Here is a 21,713-nt window from a genome sequence, read left to right as displayed (position 1 = left end):
GTCCTCAGGCCCAGAAACCCGAAGGCACGGTCACACGCGTGGGACCAGCACCGCCATCGTGGAGCGGAAGCCATTAGAAGACCCCGAGTCACCGGCCATACGGGTGAGCACCACATGGTACACTCAGGGACGTGGGCTACTTATATCCGCTTCTAGCAAGGTAGCCAGAAGAGTACAGTCAGTTTGGGAGGCCTACAATGCCGCCTGGCCAGGGGAGATCCCATCTGCTCAAGGACTGACCAGGCCCCGTTCGCTAGCAAGTACTCCGGGAGGGTCTATCGTTGTTACCAGTAAAGACCCTGAATTACACCGCACCGTCTCTGAGTGGTTCCTGCTACCCCCATCTTCCACGTCGGCTGCCCTGAGGCCATACCCCTCCCGTTGGGGGTTATACTATCACGCTGCACAATTCTACACCGGCCTCAGCGGTCTGCCCTGCAGTGGCAGCTCCATGGCTGCAAATCAACGGGTGGCGTAGTCGACACTCAAATAACATCTATCAAGACTGCCACACACTGAGTTTGACTCCCTGGGCACGGACCGGGTCCCCGCCACTCGGAGACTACAACCCTCATCTGATCCGGTTCCGGGTAAGCCCCCGTGCGCGAGACACTGCGCGACACAGCAGGCCCAGGGGCGCGTCAACTTTGGCGTAGTCGGCAGGATTTCGTGCCCGCAACCACCGGGTACTGCGTGCCTGAAAAAGAGACTTTTAAAACTTACCATCCGTGAAGTTTTCCCGCCATCGGTGAAGATTCCCGCCATCCGGCGCCATTTTCAGCCTTCTTCCCGCCATCTGTGAAGATTCCCGCCATCCGGCACCATCTTCAGCCTTCTTCCCGCCATCCGTGGAGTTTTCCCGCCGTTGGACGCCATCTTGAGGACGCCGCGCGGGAAGAAGAGGGGCGTGGACTCCGAAAAGCCCGCGAGAACTGAAGCCCCGCCTCACGTCCGGACGTTGCGTAAGGTCCTGGAAGGAGCCCAGCAGACGCCGACGTCACCGGAGCGCGACGGAAGGTCCTCAACCCTGACGATCCACTGCGGAGCCGCAGCCTACGGAAGAGGATCATCGCAAGGTAGACCACGGTCCACTCGGGGGGAGAAGGATGTCGGATACGGAGGAGAGCTTCACCGCTTCAACCCCCGCCAGCGCCACCGCTGTCGCGGTCATGCCTTTCACCATGCCCTATATCCCGGGGGCAGCCTGGCTACCCCAGTACTCAGGGGAGTCACATACCCTGCAGGACTTTAGAGAAAGGCTGGATAGCCTCTTCCAGGTGTACCCCCTCCCAGAAGAGCAAAAGGTGAGCATCCTGGTGGCCCAATTAACCGGAGCAGCCCGAAGGGAGGTAAAGTCCTGGCCACCTGGGGGGAGGACTGTCGCAGGGATACTAACCCGGCTGGGGGACACCTTTGATACCCGCACCTCAGCCGAGATCAAGCTTAGATTCTACGGGTGCAAACAGCGGGCCCATGAGAGTATAAGGGACTATGCCCTGAACCTACAAGAGGCCCTGAGAGCCGTTAAGCAGACCGACCCTGACGGCGTGGGAGACGAGGACAGGCTGTTGACTGAACAATTTATAGAGGGTTTATATTGCAATGCCCACCGAACCCAGTTGCGGGCAATGGCCCTACAGGACACTCATCTGGGATTTGCACAGTTCAAGGACAGAGCCATCCGGGTGCTCCGAGAACCGGCACCGGATGGCGTTGTGACCCACAGGCGCCCAGCTATCACTTACCACCAGGAGGCGGCGCCCTTGTCGGCAGGGCCTGTAGGGGCTGATGCGCAGGCTTTGAACAACGACCCGGCTCCAGACCTGCACCATCAGGTCCAAGAGCTAGCTAAAAGCGTTGCTGCGTTAACCCGAACTGTGCAGTCTTTACAGGCTTCCACTCCAGGGAAGATCCAGCTGGCATCCGGACCGGAGAACATCCCGTGGCGTCGACCAAGGAGGACCCCACCGGACAGAGGAAGACCCAGTGACCGGTACAACGAGGACGGACGACCCATCTGCCGCCGCTGCAATCAACCCGGACATATGGCAAGGTACTGTCCTTTAAACTGGCACAACCTGGGGGTAGAGGGCCAACCCCCAGGAAAAAGATCACCAGGCCCATCGAACTGGCGCGACAAATATGTCGGAGGACGTCCAGTCTTGCCTGTGGTACTGGATGGCATCCCTATGAGTGCCCTACTGGACACCGGGTCACAGGTCACCACCATCCCGTACGTGCTCTTCAAGCAGTACTGGAATGACTCGGATATAACCCGCTACCCTGACGACGACTTGAGTATCATCGCCAGCAATGGTCAGCCCGTGCCACAGATCGGATTTAAAGAGGCGACCATTAAAATTGGTAGAGTCGAACTAGCAGCACAGGGACTGATTATTGTAGACATTGACAAACACGAGAGTCACCCAAAGATAACGCTAGGAACTAATGTAATTGAAAATTGTCTTGCAGAGGTGATTTTCCTTTTACAACAGGTTGCCAAGAACGCCAGCTCCGGCGAGCAGCGGGTGCTCCAGAAAGAGATCCGGGCACTGATGCGACGGCAACAGGTGGAACTCTCCGGCGGTGAGATTGGTAGCGTAAGAATGTGTGACCCTTTTCCTATTGCCATGCCCCCAAAAAGTGAAATGATGATTTGGTGCCGGGCAGCTATTGGTCTGAGAGGTAGAGATTACCAGGCAATGGTAGAACCAGTTTACTCAGACAGTAGGCCCACCATCTTGACAGCACGGGGGATGGTTAATGTACGCCATGGGAGGGTGCCCGTTCGCATAATCAATATCGGGAAGAGGGAAGTGTACCTGCCCCGGTATGCCACGCTAGCCAAATTATATACCATTAACCAAAATGCTATACAATCTGTGGAACCCTTGCCTCCATCTCACCCGGAGGAAGGTAACGGCTCTAAGAAAACAATGGAGGACTGGTGTCAGCAACTACACTTGGGTACTGACTCCACTCCCTCACATCAGAAACAGGGAGTCTATCGGGTGGTTCAAGAGTACGAGAGAGTGTTTAGTAAACACCCGTTAGACTTCGGGCGAGTCAAGGGGGTAGAACACCACATCCCCACGGGAGACCATCCTCCCATAAAAGAGAGGTATCGACCCGTACCCCCTGCACACTACCAACATGCCAAGGGGATGCTTAGAGACATGAAGGAGGCTGGGGTGATCAGGGATAGCTGTAGCCCCTGGGCAGCTCCACTAGTCTTAGTCAGAAAAAAAGACAACACCATGAGGATGTGTGTAGATTACCGGAAAATCAACCGTATCACACACAAGGATGCGTACCCCTTACCAAGGATAGAGGAGTCATTGGCTGCTTTAAGATCTGCTAACTTCTTCTCTACCTTGGATCTCACTAGCGGGTACTGGCAGGTTCCTGTAGCAGAGGCGGACCGGGAGAAGACCGCATTCACCACCCCGATGGGACTTAGCGAGTTCACCTGCATGCCGTTCGGACTCTGCAACGCACCAGGAACCTTCCAACGACTAATGGAGTGTTGTCTGGGCCACAGAAACTTCGAGACGGTCCTGTTGTACCTGGACGATGTCATCGTATATTCCAAGACGTATGAGGACCACCTGAAACACCTGGCGGAAGTGTTCGAAGCTCTGGCGAGTTACGGCCTAAAGGTGAAACCCTCCAAGTGTCACCTCCTGAAACCAAAGGTGCAGTACCTGGGACACGTGGTGAGCGCTGACGGAGTGGCTCCCGACCCTGATAAGATCACCGCAATTAAGGAATGGCCAAGCCCCTCCAGCGTAAAAGAAGTGCGGCAGTTCCTCGGGTTGGTAGGCTACTACCGAAGGTTTATTCCCGGTTTCACCAAAAAGGCAGCACCTATGCAGGACCTCCTGATAGGCCAGTCCCGGAAGGCCAAGAACCAGAAGCCGCCCTTCAAATGGGAGGAGCTGGAAGAAGAGTCCTTCCGCCAGCTGAAGATGGCCCTCACGGGGGACGAAATCCTGGCGTACCCGGATTATAGCCAGCCCTTTATCCTCTACACCGACGCCAGTAACATCGGGCTAGGAGCCGTACTGTCCCAGATCCAGCAGGGGAAGGAACGAGTAATCGCCTAAGCCAGCCGAAAGCTGCGACCCACCGAAAGGAACCCCGAGAATTACAGCTCATTTAAGCTAGAGTTCCTGGCCGTAGTATGGGCAGTCACCGAGCGCTTTAAGCATTACCTCGCTTCTTCCCGGTTCACCGTGTACACGGATAACAACCCGTTGACACACCTGGACACGGCAAGACTCGGTGCCCTGGAGCAGAGGTGGATGGCCCGTCTGTCCAACTACGAGTTCACAATCAAATACCGGGCCGGACGCTCCAATACCAACACGGACGCCCTGTCCAGGATGCCCAACCTGCCGGACGAAGGAGAAGATCCGGAGGGACTGTAAGAAGTTGAACTCCCTGCGTTCCACCGTCATGGGACTATCCAGTATTCCCACCGGGTAAGGAGTAAGCAGGCTGCTACTTTGAACCCCTTACCTCACTACAACTGGGCGGAAACGCAAGACAGCGACCCTGCCGTCCGACTGGTGAAGGAGATGCTGACTCGCCCGGAGGCTTGCCTTGAACCAGACGCTCCGGAGGAAGCCAAACAACTATGGGCAGAGAGGAGTCGACTGTTCCTTTACAAGGGGAAGTTGTGCCGCAGAATGGTTAACTCCCGGACGCATGAACTACTCTGGCAAGTAGTGGTGCCACGAAGAGACGCAGCCATGGTGATGGAGGCATACCACGACGGAGCTGGACACTTCGGGTGGAAGAAGCTGGAGTTCCTGCTGCGCGAGCGATTCCACTGGGTAGGCATGAGGGGAACCATTGAGAAGTGGTGCAGAGACTGTGGCCCGTGCAACCTAAGAAGGAAGGACCGTGCCAGCCAGAAGACTCCCCTGCAGTCCATCGTCACCCGGCAGCCGTTGGAACTGGTAGCCTTGGATCATGTAAAACTGACCCCAAGCAGAAGTGGCTACGTCTACGCACTAACCATCGTGGATCACTACTCCCGGTTCTTGGTTGTCGTCCCCGTCAAGGACTTAACAGCTCGAACAGCAGCGAGAGCCTTCCAGCAGCATTTCTGCCGTCCACACGGGTACCCGGACCAAGTGTTGACAGACCAGGGACCTGCCTTTGAAGCGGAGGTCTTCCAAGAATTCTGCACTCTGTATGGCTGCCGGAAGATAAGGACGACACCCTATCATCCGCAAACTAATGGACTTTGTGAGAAAATGAACCAGGTGGTAATGGATCTTCTGAAAACGTTGCCCCTGGAAGAACGCAGTCTGTGGCCTGAGAAGCTGCCCGATCTGGTGGACCTATACAACCACATCCCGGTAGGTTCCACCAACTGTACCCCGGCTTACCTAATGAGGGCAAGACCTGGTAAGTTACCTGTTGACCTGGAAATGGGAGTCCTGATACCCGAGGACACTTCACCAGAAGCAGACTGGGACACAGAGAGGCAGCAGCAGTACCGGAGAGTACAGGAGAGCGTGGAGCGAAGTCTCTGTCAGGCTAGGGAAAGACAAGAGAAAACTTACAACCAGTATGCTCCCGCTGTTCCCCTGGTACCCGGAGAGCAGGTCTTGAAGAGGAAGAGACGGCTCCACAAGTTGGACGACCAGTGGGAGAAGGACCCGTACACCGTACTGCCCTCAAGCCACGAGAACCCGAAGGTTTGTACCATCAGTAAAGACGGAGGGGAAACCACAGCCATTGTATCCCGGGACCACCTGAAGAAGTGTCCCGAACAACTGAGGAACCCTGAAGAGGAACAAGAAGACCATCGACCCGTAGAGGAAAGGGAAGATATGGTTAGTACTGTGCTCGGGGACTTCCCTCGGTCTTGGACTCAAGTCAATGGTGCAGTTGTGGTACCCGTACTCACCTTCCTCCAACCAGCATCCCAAGCACCTACGGAGCAACAGGTAGAGCTGGAAGAACAGCCGGTCCAGGAGGCAGAAGACCCCACACCCGCAGATCAGGAGGATCAACCCTCTGCTTGCAGTGAGCCTGCCATATCCCTAGTGAGCCAAAGAGCCGGTAGACAGCTGCCCAGTTTACCCTTGACAGCTCCTACACCCTGTAGTTCAGGGCTAGACAGTCAGCTCCGTAGGTCCACTAGGGCCACTAGAGGCCAGTTACCCGCACGTTGGAGGATTTGAAGTGTATAAATTGTTTTATTTATGTTTACCTGTGTATTGTTGCTTGTGTATAATTTTGTGTTTCTAGTTATTTGTAGGAGTCCTTGGTGGATTTACCGGGAATCCTTTGTACATAGTTGGAGCGTAACCCAGGACGGACTAAAGACTGTTAAGGACTCGGGGCAGGAAAAACCCCTACCTGGTTACGTCTCCCTGTTTTGGTGAAATGGACACCTTGCTTTTCTTCAAAGACTACACCCGGTTACGGACATGCCGTGACCACCTTTATGTGTTTCTTCTTATTGTACTATTATTGTTGTTATATCTTGTTATGTTTTTCTAAAATATGTTTAGTCCCGGAGTACTAAATTTCACTAGGGGGGAATGTGGCACCCCAGGGGTCTGGTTTCCCACAGTAATGTAATGTTATGTCTGAGAGCAGGTGGGAGGTCCTTTGGTCAGGGATCCTGTGCATGCCACACCTCCTGCCCAGTCTTGGGAGGGGAAGAACTTCCCCTATATAAACCCGGGGCTGAGGCAGGGTTAGGAGTAGAGAAGAAGTAGAGACGAGAAACAGTCATAGGAAGAAACAGCAGAAGCTCAGTGGGAGCAATACTACTACGAGTCAGGGGCTGGCAGCTGCAGAGCTCGCCCTGACTGAGAAGCTTTCTTACCGGACCCGGCGTCCGAGGCTGTGGGGACTAACTCTTACCCAGCAGCAGAAGCCGACCGGCAGGGGATTTCAGGTCCTCAGGCCCAGAAACCCGAAGGCACGGTCACACGCGTGGGACCAGCACCGCCATCGTGGAGCGGAAGCCATTAGAAGGCCCCGAGTCACCGGCCATACGGGTGAGCACCACACGGTACACTCAGGGACGTGGGCTACTTATATCCGCTTCTAGCAAGGTAGCCAGAAGAGTACAGTCAGTTTGGGAGGCCTACAACGCCGCCTGGCCAGGGGAGATCCCATCTGCTCAAGGACTGACCAGGCCCCGTTCGCTAGCAAGTACTCCGGGAGGGTCTATCGTTGTTACCAGTAAAGACCCTGAATTACACCGCACCGTCTCTGAGTGGTTCCTGCTACCCCCATCTTCCACGTCGGCTGCCCTGAGGCCATACCCCTCCCGTTGGGGGTTATACTATCACGCTGCACAATTCTACACCGGCCTCAGCGGTCTGCCCTGCAGCGGCAGCTCCATAGCTGCAAATCAACGGGTGGCGTAGTCGACACTCAAATAACATCTATCAAGACTGCCACACACTGAGTTTGACTCCCTGGGCACGGACCGGGTCCCCGCCACTCGGAGACTACAACCCTCATCTGATCCGGTTCCGGGTAAGCCCCCGTGCGCGAGACGCTGCGCGACACAGCAGGCCCAGGGGCGCGTCACTTTTACATTTTGGCACGTGATTTGTCGATGTCGTTCTTAAATAAGGTTTTCTATGCAAGTGTGTTACTATCATTGAGGGCAGTTTATTGCCAGAAACGCGTCGGGATGGTTCACCGGACCACTTGTGCCGGATTTTAGCAAAGATGAATTATATCACTGACATTTTATTAGTGAAGGATGTGCTGTCTGTTTCTGTTTTTTTCTTATGCAAATTGAAAAGTGGAAATCTTTAGAAACCACAGCAATTCCCATAGACACAAAACAAAATTTTGTAGAAGAATGGAAGCCATTAAAATTGCAAATGAGGGATCAACTTCATATTAAGCTCTTCATGACCACCGACAGCGATGCACAGCGCCGTTGTAAATTTACGTTGGGTGGTCCAGGATCCCAGTGCTAAAGACAGTCTTGAACTGGCAACATCATCTGGACTTAATTGGCCCATTTAAGTCAACCCCACAACTTTCTTATTTTCTAGATGACGCGATCAATAATGATTACAAGGTATTAAGAGGGAGTGGGCTCACTCTCTTACCCCATTGACATCCCCACAACATGATGAACAGCGTTCATTTGACAGCGGGGGAGGCCGAGTTCCTCCGCGGCGAGACGCAGGACCTGACCCGTCGAGTTGAGGAGGCCCAGCGGAAAGTGGTCGCGGAGTGGAGAGAGGACCTGCTGGGGAAGCTTGCAGCCCGACGCCAAGATACGTTGCGTCCCACCAGCGATGCCTCAGCCCAGGCGGAAAAGGAGGAAGACCAGGAGGCCGTATGCAGCTGGTAAGAGTGAAACCCCTGCCCCGGGCGCTGAGGGTGCCGACCTGCTACTGGACCTCCTACCGTCACCTCCATCCCCGGGCGCCACTGTTTGGGAGCAGTTACTAGCCCCGGAACCTGAGGCCCAACTTGCCGCAGCTACCGGAAGCCTGCTACCCCTCATGCTCCCAGAACTGCCAGCACCTGCCCTCGCCTGGGTGTACACGCACCCGAACCCGGACTGGTCCGCAAAGGTGGAGGACCAACAGCGGTCCCCGTTAACACCGTTGCCAGCACCCCCGGTTGCTTGCCAAAGAGGGGAGGAGTTTAGATGGGACAACCAGTGGGGGGATCTAATGGGGTTTCCCCGGGAGACCCAAGCTGAGGCTCGATGGCGGGAAGAGCATTGTGAACGTGAGCTCCTCCAGCTAGAGAGGGAACGGCGGAGGGTCCGCTGTGAACAGTTGGAGGTGTGGTCAAAAGCCGCCAAGGCCCAAGCCAGACAGGCGGAGGCCTCCCGTCCTAGCCCCCGGGAGGAAGGACTAATCGTCCGGTTCCACCAGGAAGCGGGATGGGGCTTCATCCGCAGCCCCCAGTTCAAGCATGACGTCTTTGTGAATCAGCGGGACGTTGAGCCCCACTTGGAGCAAGGACACCCCGACTGTAATCTCTACTCGGGAGACTTGGTCTCGTACACCCGCCACCACGGAGTCCGTGGATGGTATGCCCTAGAGGTGTACCAGGTGTTCAAGGAAGATGCCCCCCTGCGCATTGCCACTGGAGACCGGTCCGGATCTGTGGGCAAACACGAGCCGTACCCCTGGTGGGGATACCATCATTAGTGCGGCCCCGGAGGCTGAACTTCCTTATTTTCCAGTTTACTGTTTATGTTTTATTAGGACATTGTGCCTGCGGACAGCGAGCAGTCAACCAACTTGATTGTAAATAATTTGCACCTATTAAGGTGCCCCCTATTGGTTTTATATGCACAACACCAGACCTCAGAACAAAAACCTGTCTGGTGTGGCACAAGCGGAGGTCCAACTCGAGATCACCATGCCCTGCAGCCACCCCAGGGCCTACGTTGAGGGTTTGCTTTGGACAGGTCCCTCATGCGGCTGAACTTGGACTTAACTAATATTTTCTACTGTTTTCTATATATATAATGCCTTTATATTTATAGTGTATATTCTGCAACGTTTAAGAAAATTGCCTCCCATAAAGGGAAGATTGTTATTGCTTTGTTTAAAAATTTTGAATGCCTGAAAATACCCTGTCTTTGCTCTATTGCAGCCCGCGGACATGCTGTTTCACCAGGGGAGAATGTGGCGCAAGAGGGGGTACCGGTCCCCGATTATATGACTTTGCACTTTACGTCTCTGCCGGAAAAGTCCGGAGGCTTATGTGGATCCCAGGGGGACACGGACGGAGCAGAGTCGCCACCTGTATGCCCTAATCTGAGTTTATCCAGAGGGACCCGGCCTTACGCCACGTTCCCACCACTAGTCACCAAGAAGGGCACCCAGTCGGTCCAGGAGCTACACGTTACCCATAAGGGACATTGCAGTACCCGTACGGGACTCAGTGGGGGACACAAGGCGGGAGAAGTTCAACAAGAGAGGAACACACTAGAGTGGGGGTCCTATCAAGCGCTCCTGAACTACCTGGAATGTGCTGAGCCCCACCCTGGCAGCCTCAGCTCGCTGTGTGACAGCAGAGAGAAGCTCTGAGCTGAGAAAGCACCACCATGAGTAAAGACTTGGATGACTTCAATTACTGCCTCTGTCTGTTCTTTACTCTGCACCCGTCAACGATCTATTTGACACCCTCGCTACGCTGCCCTGAGACTCCGCTCCACCAGAAACTCAACTGTAGAGAGAGCTGAGAATTTCTTTTACACAGTTGGTTTCTCATTAGCTATTAATACGACCAATGCAGAAAGTCAGGGATCTAGTCCAGTACTTCAAGAAATCAGTTCAGTGTTTAGGACAATGGTCAAGTTTCCTCCATGTTACAAGCTTACAATAATTGAGCATAATGTATAGGGTTCATTGCTGTTAAAATCTACTGGAATAATTGTTTCTTGGTTTTAATGATTTTTACCTGATTCAAATGATTTATTAAAAAAAGGGGAGATTTGCACGAATATTCATATATCCTGGGTATTTGAATATTTGATGAAAATGGGAAATGTAACAATAAGTAAAAGAAATTCTAAACTTCCAAAGCAGCTGAGTGCCTGGCACAATGGTTAGGAGACCTGCTAGTGACTCAGATCTCACCGGTTCATCTCCCTGAATTCTCAAGAATAAAGTCATTGCATACTTATAATATTAAAGCAGAAAATGGAAGGTTAATTAATGTTTTTGAAAAGTACTGGGAGATTTATTTCAAATATATTGTTCTTGATTTTCACAAATTTTTGTGCATTTTAATAATTTTTACTTGATTCAGGTTATAGTTTATTTTAAAAAAAAAGCAGGGTGATCACTGTGATTTTACTGATATTAGTGATTCCTGGTGATTTGCACAGATTTTCACTGATTTTTACTGAATTCATCAGATTCGAATCAACGTGACTGAATTTGGCTGATTTTATTGATTTCATAGAAAAATAGGCAAGATGGGATACTTGGGAACAACAATAGTGCAAATTAGTGCAAATCACCAGGATTCACTAATATTTGTGCAAAACCCTCCCCTTTTTTTCAATTAATCCTTATTTGAATCAGGTGAAGATCATTAAAATGCACTAAAATTGGCGGAAATCAACAAAAAACTTATTTGAGATAGATTTTCCAGGTGACTTTTAAAGCAATCACTATTAACTTCATGTCTTCTGCTTTATTATTTTAAAAACAACTCATCTTTTCTCTTGAGGACATATGGTATCAAACCAGGGAGATCTGGGCTACTATGTCAACTCTTAACCATTGTGCCAGAAACTCAGCTGCTAAGAGAGCTGAGAATTGCTTTTACTCAGTGGGTTTCTCATTAGCAATTAGTAGGAAGAAAGTAATAAGACAGGGAACTATTAGAAGAAGCCAGCTCAGTGTTTAGGACAATGGTTAAGTGTCCTGCTGGTGACCTATGGTTCACAGGTTCGACTCCTGGTGTTCATCAGCATAAACATGCTAGAAACTTTTGATAAAGGAGCATAGACTATTGACTTTCTTAGTGATTGCTATTAAAATCTACTAGATGATTTATACCAATTTTAGTGAATTTTAATGATTTTCACCTGATTCAAATGATTCATTAAAAAGGGGGGATCTGCACTAATATTCATTTATACTGGTGTTTTGCACTAATTTGCACTATTTGCACTATTATTGTTCACAAGTAATCCCATCTTGTCTATTTTTCGATGAAATCAGCAAATTCAGCCAAATTCAGTCACGTTGATTTGAATCAGACTAATTCAGTGAAAATCAGTGAAAATCGCCAGGAAGCACTAATATCAGTGAAAATCACAGTGGGCGCCCTTTTTTCTTTTTGAATAAATCATGACTTTGATTCAGGTGAAAATCCTTAAAATGCACTAACAGGGGTGAAAATCAAGAAAAATGTATTTAAAATACATTTTCCAGTTGACTTTTAAAGCAACAAAATTAACCCTATATGTTCTGCTTCAATAGTGTAAAGATTCTTGATCTTTATGCTTGAGGCTGCGGGGAGTTGAACCAGTGAGATCAGGGTCACTAGCGGGACTCTTACCCATTGTGCCAGTTCCTGACTGGTTCCCTCTCATACTGCGCTGGGCATATTAATAGCTGCTGAGAATGGGAACTGTAACAGGAAAAGAAATTCTGAGCTTTCACTATTAGTGCATCCTGGTGATTTGTACTTATTTGCACTATTGTTGTTCACAAGTAAGCCCATCCTGCCTATTTTCCTATCATATCAACAAAATCAGCCAAATTTGGTAACATTGATTCGAATCTGATGAATTCAGTGAAAATCACCAGGAATCACTAAAATCATTGAAAATCAAAATGATCAGTCTGTTTTTTTTTAATAAATCATGATGAAAATCATTAAAATTAGGACTACACTCCCAAAGAGGTTTTAATAAGGTCACATGCTCAGCTTCAATATTTTAAACACTTGACATATTTACTTTTTATGATGATGAGAGATGAACAAGGACGATCTGGGTCACTAGCTGGACTCTTCACCATTGTGCCAGACCCTCAGCTATGAGAGGAACTGAGTATTTCCGTTACTTAGTGTTAATGTTTCCGCTCTCATCAGATTTTAATACTTTCAGCTCAGTAAGATGGAATCAGCTCAGCGTCTGGTACAATGGTCTAGAGTCCTACTAGTGATCCAGAGTCCAGATCTCACCAGCTCAAGCCCCAGCATCCCCCAAACCAGAAGGTGCAAGCTTTTACAATGGTGGAGAAAAACATATAGGGCTAATTGCTGTTTAAATTCACTGGCTAATATATTTCTAATCATTTTTTCTTTACATTCAGCACTTTTAGTGCATTTTAATGATTTTCATTTGATACAAAGTGAACCTGTGAGCTCGGGGTCACTATTAGAATTCTTGGCCATTGTGCCGGACACTGAGTTGGGTACTTCTCTTACTGGACTTGTCTTACTCGACTGAAGGGAAAAAGTAATATAAGCTCTCAGCTCCTATAACAGCTGTCTGTCCCAATGGTCAAGTGTCCTACTTGTGACCCACATCTCACCGATTCAACTCCCAGCATCTTCCAGAATAAAACTCCCCTACTGCAATCACATCCAGAGCTGCAGCCGCGGTGTTTCTATTACTTTGTGCTCCATACTCCATTCACTTCTGGAGCTGCACCTATAATGTTTTCGATACTTCATGTCACATTTTCAGGTACCATTACATTTACTTTATTGTGTTATTGTGTGTGTTGTATGTTGCAATTACACAAGAGCCAATTCTTTCAGAAACATTCAGATCTGGATGTGAATGTAAATATATTACTACTAGGATGGAGGAGAATTAACTATTGCTGAACCCCTCCGTGATCTCCAGAGATTTCTTTTCTCCTCAAAGCCCTTCAGTCGCCTTTTAACCCTCTTGTGTCTATCTTTACGACTCTGTCTTTCTGACTTCTTTGTTCTGTCCTGAGCCTTTTGTACTCATGAGACCCATCTACTCCTCCTCCAGATCCTCTCTGTAGTCCTCCAGATCATATCATTCTCCTCCAGATCCTTCTGTCTTTTTCAGACCCTACATGTCCTTCAGCTTCTTTGGCCTTCCCCCAGACCCCTCTTTCTTGTGTCACATCACTCCACCCTGACCCCTCTGTTCCATCCTGAGCCCTTTGTACTCTCCAGACCTCTCTATCACCCCTCCAGCTCATCTCACTCTCCACCAGATCTGGTTGCTCCTTTTGGACCACTCTGAGCCCTTCATCCTTCCTCCTGACCCCTCTGTTCTCTTTCAGACTCAACCTGCTTTGCCCATCTTCCCCTTCAAACTTCCTTGACATCAGTCATCAATTTTCGGTAGAAATCATATACTCGAGGCTAAAAGATTTGAGACTGACACAAATTTTGGTTTTCACTGTTTGCTGCTTCAGTGTTTTTAGATTTAGTTGGATGTTTCGACAGTTACTGAAGTGCAATTATCAGCATTTCATAAGGTTTTACACTTTTATTGACAAATCCATCAAGTTTATGAAAAGACACTTATGAGTGAACCCTTTTCATGGATAATAATAATTATAATAATTTTTATTTCTATAGCACCAATATATTCCCCAACACTTTACATTTCAAAGGGGACTTGTACAGACAATAAAGATATTACAGAGTAACACATAATTCAACAGATACCAAGAGGAGTGAGGTTCCTGCTCGCAAGCCACAATTTATGAGGAAATGGTGGAGACACGAAGGGTGAATAGTAAGAAGTGCTTGTACTGTATGGTCCGGTCATCAATATAATAGGTAGGGTATTCCATAGCTCTCAATCATCCCGGTTTCTGCAGTACTGTCCCTCTTTGAAGGCTCAGTCCCGCCATGGCTTAGCTGTTCTCCTGGCTGTGGAGAGTGGTGGGGGGTTGCTGTGGTGGAGCAGCAGGCACAGGCAGTGGCCGGCAACTACAGCTACCATGTGTGCCCATTGCTAAAGAAAATAAATATTCACTCTTTTCCACTACTGTGGGAGTGGAGAAGAGTGAATATTCATTCTCCTTAACAGCGCACACTGTCAATCGCAGCTGCCGGCTTTCTGCTGCAGCTCTGTTATCCTCTGTGCCCGCTATTAGAGTGTATGAATATTCACTCCTCCCCACTCCCATGGGCATAGAGAAGAGTGAATATTCATTCTCTTTAGTAGCGGGCACACAGAATAGCAGAGCCGCAGCAGGAGCGCGGCCGCTGCTGTGTGTGCTATTAAGGAGAATGACTATTCACTCCTCTCCACATCCATAGTCCCGGCGCGGAGAGGAGTAAATATTCCAGCAGCTCACCTCGGCATCTGAGGGCGCTTGGCAGTGACATCATGCGCTGTTCAGATGCTAACATGAGCTGCTGGCAGACAAGGCGCAGCATTGGAGCAGAGCAGAGGGGAGGAAGGAAGCTGAGTAAAATTGTTTATTTTTTTCACGTGTGCAGTGATGGGGGGCCATGTATATCAGGATTGGGGATGAGGGGTGCCATGCATACCAGGATTGGGTCTGAGGGGTGGCATGCATACCAGGATTGGGGATGAGAGGGCCATGCATACCAGGATTGGGAATGAGGGGGCCTTGCATACTAGGATTGGGGATGAGGGGGTCATGCATACCAGGATTGGGGATGAGGGGTGCCATGCATACCAGAATTGGGGATGAGGGGTGCCATGCATACCAAGATTGGGAATGAGGGCTGCCTGCTGAATGCCCCTCATTACCAGTGCCCCTCTCACAACTCCTGCCAAAATAGAAAGAAATGGTAATTGGGTGTGGATTGGGGTGTGGCCAAAATGTATTTATTATCTGTCCCTCTTTCTCTTCTTCAAAAGTTGGGAGGTATGGTATTAATGAACCGGTCACCAGACAGTATGTGTACAAGTACAGATCCAAAGTGCTATTAAGTGCATGGGGGGTGGGTAACACAGATACTACCAGGGACCAAATTCTGAGGAAAATTTTGGAAGGGCAAGATGGGAATAGTTAGATAAGTGAGGTGAGGCGATAGGCCACGCATAAAACTGGGCATTGAGAATTAACCGAATTGTCCAGGGTAGTGCATTCCAGAGAATTGGTGCAGCTCTCAAAAATTCTTGGAGACAGGAGTGAGAGGTTCGGATTATTAAAGATTAGTCTTAGGTAGTGTTGATCGAGCACTAAAATGCTCGGGTGCTCTAAGCTCGGGCAGAGCTCACCGTGATATTCGGGTGCTCAACCCGAGCAACGAGCCCAATGTTAGTCTATAGGAGACCCGAGCATTTTTGCGGCGGTACCCCTGACAGTCTGTAGAAAGTCTAAAAAGTGCCCAAAACCATAGTGACAGTGCTCAAATGACATGGGGATAGCATGGGGATCGCCACAGGAAGCATTTCTGACCCCCAGGTCACTGCTGTCAACAACGTGGTCAGAGGTATTAAGCCACTTTTACGGGTTCACAATAAAACGTTCAAAAACTAAACTGAAACGGTTTTCCTGTGAAATATGTTAAGGAACATCCTTTCCAGGGTAAAGACTTGTGTATAAGGTAAAATAAATAACCAAAAACAAAAATACTTCTCCACACCTTGGGCTATGTTCACAAGTAGCATTTTTTATGCGTTTTTGCACTTTTGTATTGCTTTCAACCGTGACAAATGCATTCACCGGGAAACGTAATTTTAACATTTTACAATCTTATCTGGCCATGTCCTGTGTGACACATGCATACAGTGCTGAAAAGACATGGGAACAGCATGGGGAAGACCCCTGGAAGCATCTGACACCCAGGTCGGTCACACACGGTCCCCAGCCGCCTGGGGGCGGTCAGGTGTCCATAAACGGTCCCCAGCCGCCCCTATTTGTCCCGGTGCGCCTTATACACAAGCGCGCATACCAAAACATTACCTGTGCCCTCCCCAGTGCATTTAGTGGGAAGGACAGCCTAACCACAAACACGTGGACAAGTGAATGTGGCCAGGGATGGTCCATCTCACTGACGCCTTCACACTGGGTTAATATTGTGGAAGCTGGGACACAGTTGGACACTGGGATGCAACACGTCCTCCAGACATAGAGGATTGCAGGTTCTGGGTCAATCAGGCTTCAACACAAAGTTCAGAAGGTAGACAGCAACAGTGGTCGGCCTCCTACACAATGAGTAAATTATTCATGATCATGAGGCCATCCATCTCCTTAGCTTTCTGTTCCTTGGAATACAAGCGCATGTATGTAGTAGCAGCTAGGCTTGAGGTGGTCAGCGTTTTGGCGCATATCCTACCTCCTCCGAGGATTGCTGGATGTTTTCCTGCTACTATCCCAGTTCTATGACTCCCGTTAAAACAAAGCTTCAGGTGATGAATGATGGATGAGGTGGTGGCAAAGGAGAAAGAGCAGGAGGAACAGGGACCATTCGCATCAATATCAGGCCAGTCAACCACACATGTCTTGTAGGATATGTTTCTGTACCAAAAGCAGCGGTTCGGCTACACAGTTATAGGGCATACAGTGAGTGCAATGCCTACCAAAAATTTCGAGGAACTCCAATGCCCCTTGGAGGGCCTTAACTAAACCGTTTTTTCCATTTATAGCAACTGGGTCTCCTGTGCACTGTTGATCTAAGTAGTGAATGGAAGGCTTTCCAAAAATTATGAGGAACTGCAATGCCCCTTGAAACAGACGTGGATTACAGCGTACTAAAAACTTCTACCCATTATTGGGGAGTGGGTCTCCTTTAGTGTTCGCCTATGCATTGAAAAGCAAAAGCTGACAAAAATTAGGAGGAAATGCAATGTCCGTTGGAAGAGTCATGGAGGGTAGAGGTAATTAAAAACAACATTTGAATGCCCCTTGGAAGAGCTGTGGAGTTCAGAGTGGTTTAGCAAGATGGTTTTAATGCCCCTTGGAAGAGACGTGGAGGTCACAGTAGCTTAACAAGATGGTTTTAATGCCCCTTGGAAGAGACGATGAGTACAGAGTGGTTTAACAAGACGGTTTTAATGCCCCTTGGAAGAGACATGGAGGTCCCAGTGGAATAAAAAGACAATATCAATGCCCCTTGGAAGATTGGTGGAGGTCGCAGTGGAATAAAAAGACAATATCAATGCCCCTTGGAAGAGTGGTGGAGGTCCCAGTGGAATAAAAGGACAATATCAATGAACCTTGGAAGAAACGTGGAGGTCACAGTAGCTTAACAAGACAATTTTAATGCCCCTTGGAAGAGAAGTGGAGCTCAGAGAGGTTTAACAAGACGATTTTAATGCCCCTTGGAAGAGACGTGGACGTCACAGTAGCTTAACAAGACAGTTTTAATGCCACTTGGAAGAGACGTGGAGTTAAGAGTGGTTTAACAAGAAGGTTTTAATGCCCCTTGGAAGAGAGGTGGAGGTCCCAGTGGAATAAAAGGACAATATCAATGCCCCTTGGAAGAGTGGTGGAGGTCCCAGTGGAATAAAAAGACAATATCAATGACCCTTGGAAAGGATGTGGAGGTCACAGTAGCTTAACAAGACTATTTTAATGCCCCTTGGAAGAGACGTGGAGTTCAGAGTGGTTTAACAAGACGATTTTAATGCCCCTTGGAAGAGACGTGGAGGTCAGAGTGGTTTAACAAGACGGTTTTAATGCCCTTTGGAAGAGACGTGGAGGTCACAGTAGCTTAACAAGACGATTTTAATGCCACTTGGAAGAGACGTGGAGTTCAGAGTGGTTTGACAAGACGGTTTTAATGCCCTTTGGAAGTGGCATGGAGGTCACAGTAGCTTAACATGACAATTTTAATGTCCCTTACAAGAGCCATGCAGTACAGCATATTAAAAACATTATAGTAAAAGGAGGTGAAGCAGCTCCCCAGCCAGTAGTATAAATCTGTCCCGTTAGATACTCACTCCCACGGACACTGTCCTGTGACCAGTAATCAACATATAAGAAAAAGTTTTCCAGCAAAGTGGTATCCAATTTCCAAAATTTATTGTGCAAAAGATAAAATCTTCAATCCAAACAGGGGGTTACACAGTGCTTAAGACATTGTCATGACTAAGACCATCTGTCGAAACATGTTGGCTTAAGCACTGTGTAACCCCCTGTTTGGATTGAAGATTTTATCTTTTGCACAATAAATTTTGGAAATTGGATACCACTTCGCTGGAAAACTTTTTCTTCTATGTTGATTAAAAACATTATTCCCATTACTGGGGAGTGGGTCTCCCACAGTCTTTGCCTATGCCTTCCAAGCAAAAGCTGCCAAAAATTAGGACGGAGGAACTTGCAATGCCCCTTACAAGAGCCATGCAGTACAGCATATTAAAAACATTATTCCCATGATTGGGGAGTGGGTCTCTCCATAGTCTTTGCCTATGCCTTCCAAGCAAAAGCAGCCAAAAATTAGGACGGAGGAACTTGCAATGCCACTTACAACAGCCATGCAGTACAGCAGATTAAAAACATTGTTCCCATTATTGTGGAGTGTGTCTCCCATAGTCTTTGCCTATGCCTTCCAAGAAAAAGCTGTCAAAAATTGGGATGGAGGAACTTGCAATGCCCCTTACAAGAGCCATGCAGTACAGCATATTAAAAACATTATTCTCATTATTGGGAGTGGGTCTCCCATAGTCTTTGCATATGCCTTCCAAGCAAAAGCTGCCAAAAGTTAGGACGAAGGAACTTGCAATGCCCCTTACAAGACCCATGCAGTACAGCATATTAAAAACATTATTCCCATTATTGGGGAGTTGGTCTCCCATAGTCTTTGCCTATGCCTTCCAAGCAAAAGCTGCTAAAAATTAGGACGGAGGAACTTGCAATGCTGGCAACACGGACCACGGTCACCCTGGTGGTATAGTGGTGGTGGAGGCTGAAGATAAGGAGAAGAGCAAAAAACAGCCGAAATGAGGAAGCGTATACCCATGTGTGGGTGTGAAGCGGTGCATGGGAATACACCTCCCGAAATAACACAGTGAATTTGACTTTATGTTACTCTGCTGTCATTTGGTGTTGATGAGAAGTCTGGCCCAATTCAGCCCTTGTTCATTTTGATAAGGGTCAGCCTGTCAGCATTGTCATTTGACAGTCAAGTGTGCTTATCAGTTATAATTCCCCCAGTGGCACTAAAAACACGCTCTGATAACACGCTAGCAGCAGGGCAGGACAGGACCTCCAAGGCGTACAGAGCGAGTTCATTCCAAGTGTCCAGCTTGGATACCCAATAATTAAAAGGCACAAGAGGAATCACGGAGGACGCTGGCATGGTCGGCAAGGTACTCCCTCACCATCTTTTGAAACTTTCCACTCCTTGTGAGAGTACCCCACGCCTCAGGGCCTGTAAGCTGGGCGAGTCTCAGAAAACTGTCCCAGAACATTGACAGTGTTCCCCTGCCTCTGCTGGATTGGAGTTGCGTCTCTCTCGCCTGTACGCCTTGGTTGGGCAACGAACTGTGACCTCTGCCGCTAGCATGTTCAGATGGGAATTTTTTAACAGTTCTGCAGCAAGGGCCTTCTGGTACTACCCCCGTTTTCGTAGACCTCTCCACCTCAGGAATAAGAGAGTGAAAGTTCTCCTTGTAGCGGGGGTCTAAAAGTGTCACCAACCAGTAATGACTGTCACCCAACATTTTGACAACGCAAGGGTCACGGTTAAGGCAGCGTAACATAAAGTCAGCCATGCGTGCCAGACTGGTAACGGGCAAGACTTCTGTGTCCTCACCAAGATGACGACTGACCATGCTCTCCTCCTCCCCTCTGTCCTCAGGCCACCCACGCTGAACCGACGGTATAACAGTTGTACAGGTTCTACCGTCTACAGCGCATGATACCAGCTCCTGTTCTTCCTCCTCCTCCTCCTCTCCCTCATTGTCCACCAATGCACGTTGGGATGAGATGAGGCTGGGCTGTGTGTAATTGCCCACTACGGATTCTTGATCCATCTCATCATACTCTGGCTGCAATGCCTCCTCTTTAATTCTCTGCAGAGAGCGTTGCAAAAGACAGACAAGTGGGATGCTGACGCTAATGATGGCGTCATTGCCACGCACCATCTTGGTGGACTCCTCAAAGTTTGTCAGGATGGTACATGTGTCAGGCATCCAAGTCCACTCCTGAGGTCTTGTGTGTGGAGTCTGACCTGAATTTCGACGGCCTTGTTGCAGCTGGTACTCCACAACTGCTCTCTTCTGCTCACAAATCCTTTGCAACATGTGGAGGGTAGAGTTCCAACGTGTGGGGACATCACACACCAGTCAGTGTGCCGGAAGCTGCAAACGCTGCTGCAACACAGCAAGGGCGGCGGAAGCTGTAGCCGACTTGCGAAAATGAGCTGACAGGCGGCGTACTTTGACGAGCAGATCTGGCAACTCGGGGTACGATTTAAGAAACCGCTGAACCACGAGGTTAAGCACATGAGCCAGGCATGTTACGTGTGTGATCTCGCCTAACCTCAGAACCACCACCAGGTTACGGCCATTGTCACACACGACCATGCCCGGATGTAGGTTCAGCGGTCTCAGCCACAGATTTGCCTGCTCTTTCACAGCTGTCCACAACTCACAAGCAGTGTGAGGTTTATCACCTAAGCTTATGAGTTTCAGCACAGCCTGTTGCCGCTTGGCTGAGGCAGTACTGCATTGCTTCCGGCTTGTAACTGATGTGGTGATATCTGAGATGGAGGCTGAACATGAGGAGGTGGAGATGATGCGCAGGAGCTGTACACTGTGGGGGCAACTCTGACTGACATAGGGCCCGCAATACTCGGTGTGGGGAGGATGTGTTCCGTCCCAAGGTCCGACTAGGTCCCGGCTTCCACTATGTTTACCCAGTGTGCCGTCAGGGAGATGTACCATCCCTGGCCACAAGCACTTGTCCACGTGTCAGTTGTCAGGTGGATTCTCACAGTAACTGCGTTGTCGAGGGCACGGCAGATGTTTTGGGACACGTGCTTGTGTTGTGCGGGGATGACACACCGGGCAAAATAGTGTCGGCTGGGGACCGAGTACTGAGGGACGGCCACCGCCATAAGGTTGCAGAAGGATTCGGTCTCCACCAGCCTAAAAGGCAGCATTTCCAACGCAAGCAGTCGTGAAATGTGCGAATTTAGGACTGTGGCCTGTGGGACGTTGGCTGCGAATTTGCGCTTTCGTTCAAAGGTCTGGGATATGGACAATTGAACGCTGCGGTGGGACGTGGACGTGGATGTTGATGCTGTTTCTTGACAAACTGCTATAAGAAGTGAAGACTGAGAGGAGGGGGCATCTTAGCATG

At 49.3% G+C, this 21,713-nt stretch overlaps 1 pseudogene; it reads right to left on the bottom strand.

Moving 5' to 3' along the window:
- Window positions 1-8,015, bottom strand: part of LOC141155382 (protein transport protein Sec23A-like) — a 77,020-nt pseudogene extending 69,005 nt beyond the window's left edge.
- Between the last annotated feature and the right edge of the window lie 13,698 nt (window positions 8,016-21,713).

Source organism: Phyllobates terribilis, unplaced genomic scaffold (genome assembly GCF_046119375.1).
Source record: "Phyllobates terribilis strain yellow unplaced genomic scaffold, ASM4611937v1 Scaffold_7__3_contigs__length_470593459, whole genome shotgun sequence".
Lineage (NCBI taxonomy): Eukaryota > Metazoa > Chordata > Amphibia > Anura > Dendrobatidae > Phyllobates > Phyllobates terribilis.
Note: the sequence above shows the minus strand (reverse complement) of the source record. Positions and strands in the feature narration are given on the sequence as shown.